This window comes from Aythya ferina (genome assembly GCF_964211825.1).
Source record: "Aythya ferina genome assembly, chromosome: 2".
NCBI lineage: Eukaryota > Metazoa > Chordata > Aves > Anseriformes > Anatidae > Aythya > Aythya ferina.
Window position 1 is genome coordinate 112,419,200 of NC_140297.1, and position 14,287 is coordinate 112,433,486.

General features: G+C 41.2%; 1 protein-coding gene and 1 long non-coding RNA gene across 3 annotated transcripts in view; one reads left to right on the plus strand and one right to left on the minus strand.

Annotated features, from left to right (window-relative positions):
- Positions 1-11,262, minus strand: part of LOC311430640 — a 28,637-nt gene extending 17,375 nt beyond the window's left edge. The window contains exon 1 of the long non-coding RNA XR_014688920.1: positions 11,054-11,262. This is a non-coding gene — a long non-coding RNA (uncharacterized lncRNA). The remainder of the gene's footprint in view (positions 1-11,053) is intronic.
- The window catches only part of RB1CC1 (RB1 inducible coiled-coil 1), a 74,519-nt gene continuing 70,830 nt past the window's right edge, over positions 10,599-14,287 (plus strand). For both annotated transcript variants that reach the window (XM_084507405.1, XM_084507406.1), the window contains exon 1: positions 10,599-10,756. The gene's annotated coding sequence lies outside the window, so the exon portion shown is untranslated. The remainder of the gene's footprint in view (positions 10,757-14,287) is intronic.

Sequence of the window (14,287 nt, forward strand, 5' to 3'; positions counted from 1 at the left end):
GAGAAAAAAAATATTATTCTATAAATCTGAATGTTAATTTCCTTGCATTATGGTGTGCAGAAAGAAAATCTAACAGTAGCTTTAGAAGTCAATAGAAAATACTATACCAGGGTGGCTGTCCCATCTGCAATGTTGCTTTAAGAAAACAGAAGAAAAAATGTTCCAAAAAGTTTTTTTTTTTTTTTTTTTTTTAATATGAAATTATTCTTTGTTTATTTTTGAACACGGTAAGCTTCAATTGAAACATAACCTTGAAACCCACTAAGCAGCACAATACAACTTCAGTCCTTTGTGAAATGAAGTCTCTGTGTGTCTAGTAAAGTATCGAAGTATTGGTACTTGAACTTTTGATATTGTGCTATATTGGACCTGCTCTTTGCTAGAATATTAGAAACATTCAAGGACATGCCTTTTTGCATAGAGTAAATGACATTCAGACAACTTTGTACTCATCAGACCATAAAAGAAACAGAAGAAATATTAGCTTCCTTTCTGAATCACTGCCTAACCTTAGCAAGCATTCTACATGCCAGAGGCAGCTCAACAGTAATTCCTAATATAAGTCTTTAATGAAAAATATTAAAATTCACATTCAGGCTTGCTAAATTAGATATTTGGAAAATAATTAAGAAGCAAATAGAGAGAAAGAAAGAAATCGTGTAGGACTGACATGCAGACATGCAGGTTATTAGACCACTGTGTTGGTTTTAATGCATATATTCACTTGTCTGTTCTGGGACTGATGCTCTACTCATTTGATTAAAAAAAAAAAAAAAAAAAAAAAAAAAAAAGATGAAGAAAAGATGAAGCGTGAAAACTTATGAAACCATGCATCACGAGCGGGTTTGTTTCCTAAACATACCCCTCATTATGTATGTTTAAAGAGAAAAACAGTAACTCAGCTCTGAGAGCTCTGCTTGCTTTCAGGCAGAATCAACGTGTAAAGACTAACAATGTCCTCTAGCGTTGCTTTCTCAGAACTGCAATATAGTGTTGCCAGCAATAAACCACAGCATCCATGGAATAGGTAATTCTAGACTGTATTCAACTATGTGGTGTAATGCATAAGATCTTTGAGAGAAGAAAAAATGCTTATTCTATTAAATAAATACACCAGCAGAAGTACTCTGTCGCTTCTCTTAAAAGCTAGTAAAAACTTATGGAGCCCTGTTTGGATTGATAGCTCCTGTTTCTGACTATAGTAGGGAAAAAATTTCTGTGCTCTTCTTTGCCCCTGGATGGGGAAGAAAGACAATGGCTCAGCTGAGAGGCTACTCCCTCTGGCTCTCAGGACAGGCAAGACAGGAGGAGTAGGAGAAAATGAATTAAACCCCAACAACAAAAGCAAGTGAAAGGCTATTACATTTCATACTGTTGCTGGCTATGCATAACATCCTACAAAGCTTTTGTGGGGAAATGATAGAGAAGCAGTGCTTTCTAAGACAACCTTCATGCAGGGATAAGGCTGTTACTGTCCCCTACGCAGACAAATACCCCTGTTGCATATTGGCTTCAATAGCCATGAGCCTGAACAGAAAGAGCCTAGATACACAGACGTGGTTAGAAAAAGACAGTACTAGTATGTAAATTAATTGCTCGTTTGGGCTTGAGAGGAAACACAATACTTCTCTTTGGTAACATCACAGATATGCCAAGAATCTTTGGCCTTAGTCCCACAGCCCAGGCCTTGCTTTCAGATCTCTGGTGCATCTGTTGGAGAAGTGAGATCCATTCGGTTCTATTGAAAATACCAACTGCTTCAGAGAAATTAAAAAAAAAAAATTGTCTTTAGGGACAAATTGCCAAAGCAGGATGGTTAAAAAGATTAATCAAAATCTGTGGAAGCCATCTTACAGAAGGACTCCAGAGACCTTCATAAACACAGCTGAACTGAAATCACAAAATAATCTTCCAGGGTTCTTTCAGAGTTTGCTCTGGTCAGCAGGCACTGAAGAGTGCAATGTTTCTATGTCTAATTCCACTTTTGGGTCTGGCTTGCTCTCACTTGCTCCTCATTTTTCTCCTTCTTAACCTTTCTTCCTTTTCAATGACAATATTAAGCACACCGCTGAGCTACTGCTTGTATCTGCAAGACATATATATTTATATAATATATATACATATTTATATACATATAATATATAAAATATTCTATATAATATATACTATATATTAATAGATATTAAATTTATATGATATATAGATATATAGAATATAAAATATAGAATATTATATATATATATAAATATTCTATATTTTCTTTAATTGCCTCTATTTCATTGCTACTTGCTGTGTAAACAGATGTGTGGTTTTTTTTTGTTTGTTTGTTTTTTGTTGTTTTTTTGTGTGTGTGTGTGTTTGGTTTTTTTTTTTTTGGTTTGGCTTGTGGATTTGTTTTTTGTTTGTTAGTTTGTTAGTTTGTTGGTTTTTTTTTTCAGAGTACACCTATGCAATTCTCTAGTCGATCTATATCTGCAACTTGAGATGATTTCTATTGCACAGTTTAAGAAATGTAATCCTGCCATTAGAGAAAAGAGTGACCGTAAAGCCTACAGGGAAAGGTTTGACTCTGCTAGCCCTCAATGGGTCACAGCATTACTGGTGGCATAGCTGCAGCGACACAGAACTCAGGCTGGGGTAGCCAGTTGTGAATTTCCCGAGTTCACAAAGCAGTTTTGCAGCCACGGCTGGGCAGGTGATGCTTCGGCTGTGCTATCACCAATGAAAAACGCACATTTTATGCAAGTTCTGCTCCACATCTGCGACCTGAAATCCAATACAGAGCATTGGCACTGTGTGCGAGTTGTGGGACGAGCTGTCTGCAGCAAAAATCACAAAACATCCTGGCACATGCTAGAATGTACCTCACAAAATATTACAAGGGACGATGAACTTAGGAGGGTGTGAGAAGCAATGGCTTTTTGAGATGGTTGTCTGGAGTATTTCTGAATTGAAGATAACCACAGGAAATGCTTCAATTTCTATATGCCTCTGGAGAGCCTGATGCAAAATCAATCGTAAGCACACTCAGACTATAAGAAGCATTTGGAAAAGATTAGGCTTCTGTGCTCCTATGAACTAAGTAAACTGAAAAGTGGAGTTACTACTTGGAGAAATAGTAAATGAACAAAATTATGACAGTTTATCTACCTCTGTCTTTCTAAAATTACCTTTTTTTAAACCAGCCAGAAATAAAACAATTCCTCTTGCAGATAAACCTACATTATTCATCAAGTAGAATGTGTGGCTGTTTAGTGACCACCAATAGTTTGTCTCATTCAGAATGGGTGTACTTTGGTCAGGTAAGGGGACATAGGTAAACTTGGCAATTCCTTTTGCCTAGTCTTCCAATGGGAAAGGTAATGAGCAAAACTGGAAATCTGAAGTCCATAGCCTGTCAAGGCATGGGTCAATCACTCTTCTGTTCCCCGAATCCTAGAACTAACACTAAGCCCATAACAAGCTGCTGAAAATGTTAATGACATAAAAATTGTCTAGTGCTAATCAAGGAATTTACTAGAACCTGGCTAGGGATTAATAATTTGAGTGAGTAAATCCAGGTAATTTGGAGTTCTACACTGTGGTCCATTAAAGTTAATACAATAAAAATGTGAAAAGCAGGGAAAATTCAGAAGACTAAAATGCGGAGTTCTAAGGTCAAGGCAATTTTTGAAAGTTGCAAATGGATAAAACTAGTTAAAATCTATAGTTTGATGTGACACCTAAAGAACACATTTTCATCATGATGTCAACAGTTTAATTCAGTTAAAACAGCTAAAAGGATTAAGAATAATGTTAATATTGCTCAGAATCCAGGAAAATGGATCCAAAACGGTAAAACTTCATTGACTCAGGTTATATATTAGAGGAAACAATAGACTCACTGAAGCTCATTTCTTCACAGGTAAATCATGAACACAGAAAAATTCTTATATACCTAATTTTGTATATATTCTGAAAAAATAATAATTAAAAAAAAAACACAGATCCCGAACCAATCTTCAAGAAAAGAATCCTATTCAGAAGTTGATGGTGGTGAGATTACAGTTTTGACATAATTTTCTTACTTTCCTGTGCCCAAATGATTATGCAGATAGTGATCTGCATTATCGCTAATTTTCTTATTTCAGCAGAAAAAATTAATTTGTTCCTAGTAGAGATTTTTACCCATTAATCTCCATTTTGGTGTCCTTCATGCATTGCTGCATAAATATACTAAACTCAATCATTTTAGAAATACATTCTAGAAAAATATTCATTTTATGATATTTGAGAATTTTTAACTGCAAAACAGCCTTCCACAATCTCTATCTCTTTAAATAATTCCCTCTCTGCACTGCTTCAACAATCTATACATGTTTTTAAAATGCATAGGGAACACAAATGATGCAATGAAACCAGCAGACTTCAGAGTTGCTGTATTGCAAAGCTCAAATGCAGAGCAAATTCCAAAGCTGCAAAGCCCTGAAAGAGGATTTTGCCAGCACCCACGGCTTATCTCATCAATGAATATAAAAAAGCTTCTAAGAATGAGTAATGAATGCAAGTACACTAAGAAGTCAGATTTTTATTTTTTTATTTTTTGAAAATGATTTAAAATCTAGCTTAAATTAGTCTACTCCTACAGTATCTTTTAAAAATACTTTAACTAGGTACTTAGGGATGGTACTTAGGTATAGCCTCTTCTGGTGATACGAAGAATCACCACTTCAGTTTATTCAGTTAATTGAGGTCAATGACTAATTCTTTGCATTAAGAATCTGGGAGCTAGAAGAAAATGATGGTTTTGTTTCCATTCCATTCAGGAATAAAAATGAATAAAAATGAAACAAAAAGCACTGAATGCTACCAGACCAAAGGAGGAAAAAATAATTCAATATGTTAATAGGTGATATTTTCTCTTTATAACATCTTCATTTAAGCACAAAGTGGGTTTTATAAATTTGGTTTGAGGATCTTAATAATCTATTTAAATATAAATAATAAATTATATCAAATGAAGAGTTTCTGCACTTTGAATTTCCAGTTCGTGTAAATAGAAAGCTTGTGGGTGGGGGGAAGTTATACGCTAATATAAAATCCAAGCAGTCCTTTTTAACAACAGCAAAAGAAAACAAACAAAAAAATGCCCAAGTTACTGACTTAGATTATATGTAATCATACTTTTTCTTGCCTTTAAAAAATAGAGTGCCCATTAAAATCTAAACATAGGAGTGGACATGATCTAGAAGCATATGAGGCTATCTCAGGGCAGTGCCTGCTGAAGGGCATCTCCAGGCTGGGTGCTGGGAGGTTGGTTAGCTTGTGGCCTGGGTTTTCAGCTGGGTACATCCCAAATCCCTTTTTCATGAATAATGCCATTTGAACATGGCTTTGTGTACTGTGCCAGGGTTATAGTGAGATACAAAGTTCACTGCTGGGGCTGAAAGGAGCCTTACCTCACAGGTAAGCCTGCACCCCTTGGTTTGTGAATTATTTCTTTATGGTCACTGATTCAGGACAGGGACTGATGCAAGTCATGAGAGGATGTGATCTGTGAACAGAAAGACTATCAGGTATTTAGAATGATGTTTTGCAAATGGGAACAGTGCATCCCATGCCATAACTCTAAAATGAAGAGATGTCTCCACAGCTTTCTAGCAACTTAGGCCAAACTGAATTCCTGGGATAACTTCTTGAACCCAAATATCTGCTTATATAATTAATTTTCTTGTCTGTGGGAATTAGGTTTAACATTTAAAACTATCATTGTACATGTGAATGTGACTTAAGTGCTGTAAAAAAAAAAAAAAAAACAAACAAAAAACACAAAACAAACAACAAGCTGTTACACATTAAAAAGTAAATTCTATTTCCAGTAACATGAAATAGTAATACTAATATAGCAATGCCTTTATATAATTGTAATGATTATTACTGTTGCTCTGTGTAGTCTTTAATGCCTTACTTGTTTGGCCTTGTGTTCAGTATCCTCCACGTGTTGTGGAGAGGAGGTGGTGCAGGAAGGTCTGGTTGTTACATTACGTACAAACGAGGTCTCTAAATCAAAATGAGCAAAGAGGATTTTTATATGATTATTCAGGTGGCCTGTGTTCCTTTCAAAGCTCCTGCTCTTAACCACTTCTGAAGGTATGTCCATTCTGACTATTTTATCCGAGGTTTAAATGTCATTTGCATGTTTCTGCCCAGGACCAAAACCTACCTGATCGCATGACCTAAATGTTAAATTGAAGCTAAATAATTAGCTTCCTGCACAGAGCTCAGGCAATGAACACAAAAAAATCAAGTTACTCACTTATGAATTCAGAACCTGTGTAGTCAGAATTACAGAAATATATTGGGAAGAGTCACGTGGTGTTAAAATCACTGGTTAGGAATGATCCATAAAAGGGTCAGAGGGAGTGGTGTGCTTTCAAAAATGGCATCAGCTGCTCCTGAGTCATTGACCATTCAAAAACAAATTACTGAGAGCTTATGGACCAGTCTGTGCTCTGGAAAGAAGCAAGAGACGGGACGGTATTTGGTGTTTGCTCTGGAGCGCCAGGCTCCATTAAGGGATAATCAAAGTTCTTGAAACCTCTCTGCCTAATGTAGAGGAGAACTTGTGTTGTTGGAGGCTGGTATTTACTTTGTACACTCCAGTTCAGAGCAGAAATACACTTTGTGCTCTAAAAATCCTCATTATTTGAAAAAGTGATTAACTTATTTTGTTGCAGGAAAACTTAAACTGAAAACAAATACTTGTTCAAGATTTCTTTAATAAAAGATGCCACAAGGACTCAATGAGTGTGAATGGAGAGACGAGGAACTTAGGTATAAAACGTCAGCCTGGCTCAGCAGGGAAGGAAAAGCAGCTATCTCCATTATCCACCCCATCCCCCTAGCCCCCCAAAAGGACAAAATTGAAGGGAAGTTTATAAAGATATCAAGTGTAAGGGAAGCAGAAGTGAACAGGGACAGTTATGGGCAAGTAGAGCTAAAGAAAACAGGAAGATGTGGTTTTTCAAGTACATTTGGAACTGAATAAATACCAAACAGTATTGGTCTATTACTGGCAAGGCAGGTTACAACTGCAGATGAAAAAGTTACAGAAAGATTGATATGCTACTTCCCCATTTGATACTGACCTAGTGCTACCAGTTCAAAGCATATGCCTGACAGAAGTGTTAGGGATACACTATGGGAATAAACACTTAGCAGCAGAACTCGAGGAGTTAGCTTATTTGGTGTCATGGAGAAAATTCAGAGGTGCTAAGGAATCATGTGTGAACAAACATCTCCAGAAGAGAAATATGTAAGAAATTAAATGGCTGACAGTGAAACTGCCCATCTGAGGTAACTATATGATGCTAATTAACCACTGTAATCACAGAAAGTTTAGATTAACACTGGATGTTTTTCTTAAAACACTGTTAATCAAACAGTTTTCACAGTCTTGTCTCATTTGTTTTGGGAGTACTCAGACTCAGTCATGTCTCCTAGTTTTCTTTTGGAATTAAATTACATCAGTATATATATATATTTCTCTAAAGCATTTTCACTCAAAAAGCATTCTTGACTTTGTGAAATTACAACCCCTATAGTTTGTAGTAAGTAGCTAACCAACCTCTCTTCATTTTTTTTCTATCTATAGCTTTGGCTTGCAACTGGAATTTTTAAGTATAAATCACATTTTCAGCACATAGTTTAATATACACAATCTATTACAAAGTGTGTACTTAAACAGACGTTGCAGAAGGCTAAATGGGCTAAAAAGGCTAATGTTGTCTGCAACAGCTAAGGTAAAACGGACTACCTTTTTTTTTTTTTTTTTTTTTTTTTGTATCTACACTGTGTTTCAACTTCGTACATAGGTCTACACCCACTTATGGCAGCTGTCACGGCCCTCAAAGCACAAACAGGCTGTGCAAGCCCTTTCAAGGGGCCTGGCTGTCCTGCTTGAGGCCCCTTGTGTCATGGTGTGGCCGTGGGGACCTGGTCAGGCTGCTGTGAAAGGACGGTGTGGGTGGCCCCTGGGGGGCTGCTCCCCTCTGCTCAGGAGCTGCATTTACATTTCAGCCCTTGGCCTCGGCCTTTTCTCCAGCTGCACTGCAGCTGTGGCCCCGCGGATCCTGATGCGCTGTGCTGGCTCCACCCCAGGCCTGCCTTGTCACCATGGATTTGCCTCCCAGCCATTGACCTGGTGGCTGAACCAGGTTTTTGTCACCAGACCTCTTTCTGTTACAGTGGGACTGCACTATTTATTCACAGACAGTGCCCCTGCCAACCTCGCCATCAGCCTCAGCTGCCAGCTTGCCTGCCCTCGCAGAGCACCGCTTTCTTTTTGGTCCCCAGCTACAGCTGCATGAACATGCAACTTAAGAGACACGTTCCTTGGTACGCCAAATTTAGCTCCCAAAATTAAAAGCACACAGTGAAAAACTCCTTCAACCTCCTTGGCTGTTTTACAGAATGTGAAAACAATGTACCGGTGAATCCTGAACAATAAGTTGAAAGAATAATAACTTAAATACAGCGCTTTGGAAATGTGAAGAATTATCAGCAACCCCAAATTAAAGCCTTTTATATATATGTCCTGGAGCAAAATAGTCTTCATAAAATACAGCTTTTCAGGGCAGATGTGCTAGATATTATGTTAAACTTTTGCTTGTTTTTGTTCAGACAGGTTCGTGAAAAAAAAAAAAAAAAAAAACACACGCTGTAATTAGTTGCTTGGCATGAAGTGGCTCTGGATCACTTTGAGAGGAAGCAACATAATGAAATGTTACAAGATCAAGCCAGACCAACCTGCTCTGCTAGCAGTGCTTTGCTTACTCCTGTTCCTGCTTCAGTCCTTCCTGAGCTGCCCCTGAAATCAAGGTGTCCTGCACGTGCTGGCAAAGACTGTACAGCCCTTCTTCAGTGCCTAGAGCCTTTATGCAATTGCTGAAAGCCTGAATGGCAGAGGTTCTTTGTTAGGAAACTACCAAGCCTGTTGGCACCGCCACTTCAGTGTCTGAGTATCTGCTGTTGCTTCTCTCATTGACCTTCAAACTGCAATAGGTAACTCCCAGTGGTATCTCCTCAAGATACTTGGCCAGACAAGTTCAATGAGGCTCTCTGGTGCTTCAGGCTTACTAAACCTCAATGTTGTTTTTTTAACTTTGGCTTACCTCCCTGTTTAGAGTGTATATAGCACTTGTTAAGTTCTAGCTGGATGTCATTCCCTTCACAGTACAGAAGATCAATCCTTCATCGCATTGAATTAATTTATGAAGGAAAGGACCATTTTTGGAGATAAAGTTAACTTCTGTAGAACACTTGACTGATGTAATCAAAGTTCAATTACCCAAAGCTGCCCTGAATTGCTCAATTGCCCCGATCATATTTCCCATAAAATCACGTGTGCTCATTTCAGTAGCAATGCCTTCTCCGCTCCAGTCACGGTTGTACTCTGAAGTGCCAGAGTTGTCTTCCACAATGTGGGTAACTAGGCCGTGTATCCCAACAAGCTACAGGAGTCAGAAAGCACTGGGTATCAGGTGCCACAAGGTGGCAACTGGGGGTAGCAAGGCCTTGTTTACTTGCAAAATCCCATAGCAGTGGTGTTTTCCAGGAACAAATACCTGTCTGCACAAGCTGTGGCTGTTCAATGTTACTTAACATGACAGGCAGGCAGCAAGCTCTTCAACCTGACAGAAGTAACTACTTCAGAGCTTACTGCGAGAACCATAAGCCTGGTCTAGCTTGTAAGAAAGTGTGTTTTCTGGCTGATGAACTAAAGAAAAAATAAAATTGGGTGAAGGGCCGTGCATATAAGATTTAAACAGGCCTAAGAGGAAACCTCAGGTGAGGGGAAGAAGACGCGCTATGTAATGCCCCTAGTTATTTTATTAAATGCATCTGTCCTGCAGGCTGAAAACAAGATGCCTGTGCTCTTGCTTTGCATTCCTCCTATGTGCTTGCTTCCTATTCTGACCGGGGCATCGTGCTTTGAATATTGTCTGTTCCCTGACCTGCTGCCTATGGTACATGTTACAGGAGAGGTCACGGTGCTGCAGCACAGAAGATAAGACCCAGCAATACACAGAAAATATAACACAAATAACATGATATGGAGAAGGTATGATGCAAGGGAGCCTTGCTTCTCCTGAGGATGCCTTCAACCCCGGGCAGGCAGCAGAGGCCGAAGCCCCCTCACGCCGCCCTTCTGCCTCGCTCTTTTGTGGGTGACCACACCACCGGAGAAACCAAAAACAAAAGGGAAACCCGAAAGCGAGGCGTGCAAAGTTTATTTTCGCTTTCTCAGCGCAGGAGCGAGAGACCAGCCCCCGAGGAAGCTCAGGGGCTGCTTCGTACCAAAAAAAAAAAATAAAAATAATAAATAATGTCATGAGACAACTTGGGGAGGCGGCAAGGGGACCTGGGGCGGGCAGACGGGGCCTTTCTAAGGTCGGTGAGGGCTGCAATGAGCCTGGCGGTGGCCGCCGCGGCGCAGCCCAGCCCAGCCCAGCCCAGCCCCGCACAGCCCCGCCGCTTCCGCCGCCCGGTTCCTCCCTGCCCGGGGCCGCCCCCTCCCGGCGTCCCCCGGCTCCGGAAGCGGCTGCCGACAATAACAAACAGCGGCGGCGGCGGCTGCGCCCCGGCTCCCCCGGCCCCGCACCGCCCGCTCCCCGCCTGCCTCCAGCGCCCGGGGCGGGGGGCGCCGCTGCCTCCCTGCCTCCCTCCCTCCCTCCCTGCCGCACCGTGTGTGGGGCTGCCGCCGCCGGCCCCCGGGGTGAGTGGCGCTGCGGGGGGGGGGTGCGGTGGTGGAGGTGGGGGTGGTGGGGGGGGGACGGGCACCCCCGGGTGGGTTGGGGCGTTCCCTGCCCGTGGCTGGGCGGAGGAGCCCTGGCAGCGAAGTTGGTCCGAGGGATGACTCAGCCGGCCTGTGCCTCCCGAGCAGGCAGGCAGGGTTAGTGCTGGTGAGGGCTGACCGGCTGCCGGCTCGCCCCTCGGCTGCTGTCTGCTCCCCTGGGGGCCAGCCGTCCCCTGGTTGTGACCCCAGAGTTGTGCCGGGGGTGCAGCTGCTCACCTGGGTGCTGGGGGGGCAGAGCCTGGCGTCGCCGTCTGTCTTACCTTATCTAGAGGTTAAGGGAAAACAAACCGAGGTGCTGAGCTGTAACCTTGGCGTGTTGGTTTAGCCCTCTGTTAGCCCCGGTTGTTTTTACCCTGCCGTCTGTTTCCTGCCTGGAGTAACCGAGCGGTGCCCTCGCGTTGGAAGTTTCGCCTGTGTTTCGTTTTGGGAGGTTGGGTGGCTTTCCCACCCCTGCCTAATATTGGGAGGAGGTGGTTGGCGTGGCAGGCTTTCTGGAAGAGCTACGCCTCCGAAATCAGTCAGTTGATTGTGCAGTATAGGATACCCCAAGTGTGTCGGGGAAATCACGAAGGTAGAAGATGCATCTGAGAGTCTGTGTAGCTGGGCAGTGTTACGAGGAGTACTAGATACTAGAAACACCTGGTAACAATTAAGCAATCTTGTGCACTCCCATGATACATCCAAGCTGTGAACCTAAAATAAATTAATACCTAGTACTTTAGGATGTTTTCAGAAGATGAAGCACATCAAGAAGGGTTTTTGCCATTGGTTAATGCTTTCTCATAAACTTTAGTGCCAAAGAGCAAACACTAACAAGAAAGAAATTGGTTGTATAAGTCATTGTATTTATATATTTATAAAAGAAAGCATGCAGAGGATACATTTGTACTTACACTAAACACCATCTAAAGCTCCAGATGGTTTTATTTTATTGGGAGTAGTGAGGAGAATTTACCCGAGGGCATGGAGAAAGGGACTTCAGGAGGGCCAGTTATAGAGCCAGAAATAGAAGCAGGAACCTTTGGGATAATGGATTAGTGTAAGATAGACATAACTGCACTTTGGAGGTATGTTACCATTCTACACTTTGTATAAATAACAATCACCTTGTAGGTTAAAAAAACAAACAAACAAAAAAAAAAAAACACACACAAAAAAAAAACAACAAAACACAACCAACCCCACTATATGTTGTGCTGTAATCTGTTGGTCTGGCCTTTTGCTCGGCGCAGATTTGGGTTAGTAGTGTCTGAGATCTTCCTCAAGGGGCTGGCTCTCTCCCCATGTCATGTTACCATATTTATAATTAGAAGTGCACGAAGCAGATTTGCGCCTACTGGAGGAGAGGGCAACGGTTATTTTGAGGTCTTTTGTGGTGTCTGTTTAAAGCATGGTTTGTCCCTGCATGTACTCCAAACATCGCTGAGGTTATGCATAGCTTTGCAAAACTTGAAGCAAAAAGCATGGTTTCTAAGCTATTTGCAAGTTTCTTAGAATTTCAGTTATTCTGGTTAAACTGGAGGTAGGTTTATGTGAGAGGATAGGAATGGTGTGTGTCCTTCTGCTCCTTTTGATATGAGTGACAGAGCAGGATCATTGGAGAGTTCTCCTTACGTTACCCCGTGGGGTTGGGTGTTATCAGCGTGGTCTTAAGCATTTGTTTTTAAAGTAATAATTTTAGTGGACGGCTGGCTCTGCTCTGTGAGGATCTTGAGGTTTGTATTGCAAAGTTTGGGTTTGCTCACGTACTAAGGTAAAATGAACCAGGGGGTTCATTTTGTGTGAGGTGGGTACTCTGAAAACTATAGCTTGCATACCCGGCTGTCTCATGAGCTGCTCCAGAGTCATTTGGACAGTGTCCAGGCTGCCGTGCCTCTACTTCTGCACGTGCATGCCCGAGAACAGTTATGCTCCTGATGTTGGTCTGCAGCTCTATGATATTACACGAGGAGTTTCCAAAAAGGGGGAGAAAAAAAAAACTAATACCCTACCAACTTTGCACCAGAGCATTAGTGGTTAGTGGGGTCCTTAGAAGTAGTAATCTGTGAAGAAGCAAAGCTTGATGACAAGATGCAAGCTTACATAATGTTGCATGATACTGCAAGGCCTGGTTGAATGCACTGATACCAAGCAGGCAAAAAGAAAAACACCAAAACAACATGTAAATTACTAAGCTAGTTGCTAGAGGTCATGCGTGCGTTTTGTAGACAATTTTTCAGAGTAATAATTTCCGTGTACAAGTTTTTATGAACTCTGTGTCATAAAAGCTTGCGGTACAATTGGTGGTGATAGAGAAATCACTAACAGTAACTTGTTCTGGGAACTAGTGAGGGATTCTGTGGTTGTTGCGAAAGTCACTTGTCTATGGGCTAGCTCATATCGCAGATGTGCTTTTAGTTCAGTTTTTAGCTCAGTTGGAAGACACTAGCTCTGTATCAGCTGTTTCCCTTTGTAAGTAGGGTTGGCAGTGGATGTATTTTGATGTTTCCTGAAGATAATGGGATTTCAACATATCTGGATTGTTACTATCTAAATTAAATTGTTGGCAGTTGTTGACAGAAATATCAAAACAAATTTATTGATATAAAAACTTTTGCTCAGAGATTCAGGTGGGGCTGGTTGCTCTTGGCTGGTTAGGAGAAGCCCCTGGGGTATCGGGAGAACTCTCGCTTGTCTTCTGTCCATCTCCAGGTGTGTATTTTCCTTTTTGTTGTTGGGGATTGCAGTTGGGGTTTGTGTTGCCCCAGCAGGGTTCTGAGCTCAAGCAATGACAGTTGCTAGTGGAGCTTTTTTTATGTGCATCCAGGATGCTGACAGTTTCTTCTGGGAAGAGATTTTGCAGCTGGGCCTGCTGCCTTTATCACATCAAGGTAAAATGATTACAGGATGCTGTATGTAAGTCTCTAGTAGCTGGTGTACCTAGAAAATCAGCTGTTGTAAGAAGTGGTAGCCTGCTTTCTGTGACTTGAAGTGTTACATGAATTTTTCTCCAATATGTATTGATTACCTGTTGATTGAAAATAAAATGTAAAGCTGCTTTGTTGGCTAGGTGGGGTCCAGATGTCTTGCTGTGTTATGCCACTCTGACTTCAGAACTTTTCTTGCTACGAATAGCTTTTCTTACCTGCTGAGGATTATTTTTGAAACACTTTCTGCTTTTTTTTTTTTTTTTTTTTTTCCTGGAAACTGGGAAAGCTTTGGCAGTGTGTGTGGGAGTAGTGTGTTCATTATTTGAATTGCCCGTTTTTTATTTGGACAGATGAGTTGGAACTAGTGTCTATATGATAGAAACACAGTACAGCAATCTTCATTACTACTCTTAAAGATGTGTTTGAAAGGCCAGCATGGTGTTTTCAGTTTGAACAGATTGAAAGCAATGTGTATTTTTGAGGTAGAAAGTGGCGCTGGAGAAGTAATTAAAGGGCAAGTTTGGCTTCCATCACGAATTCA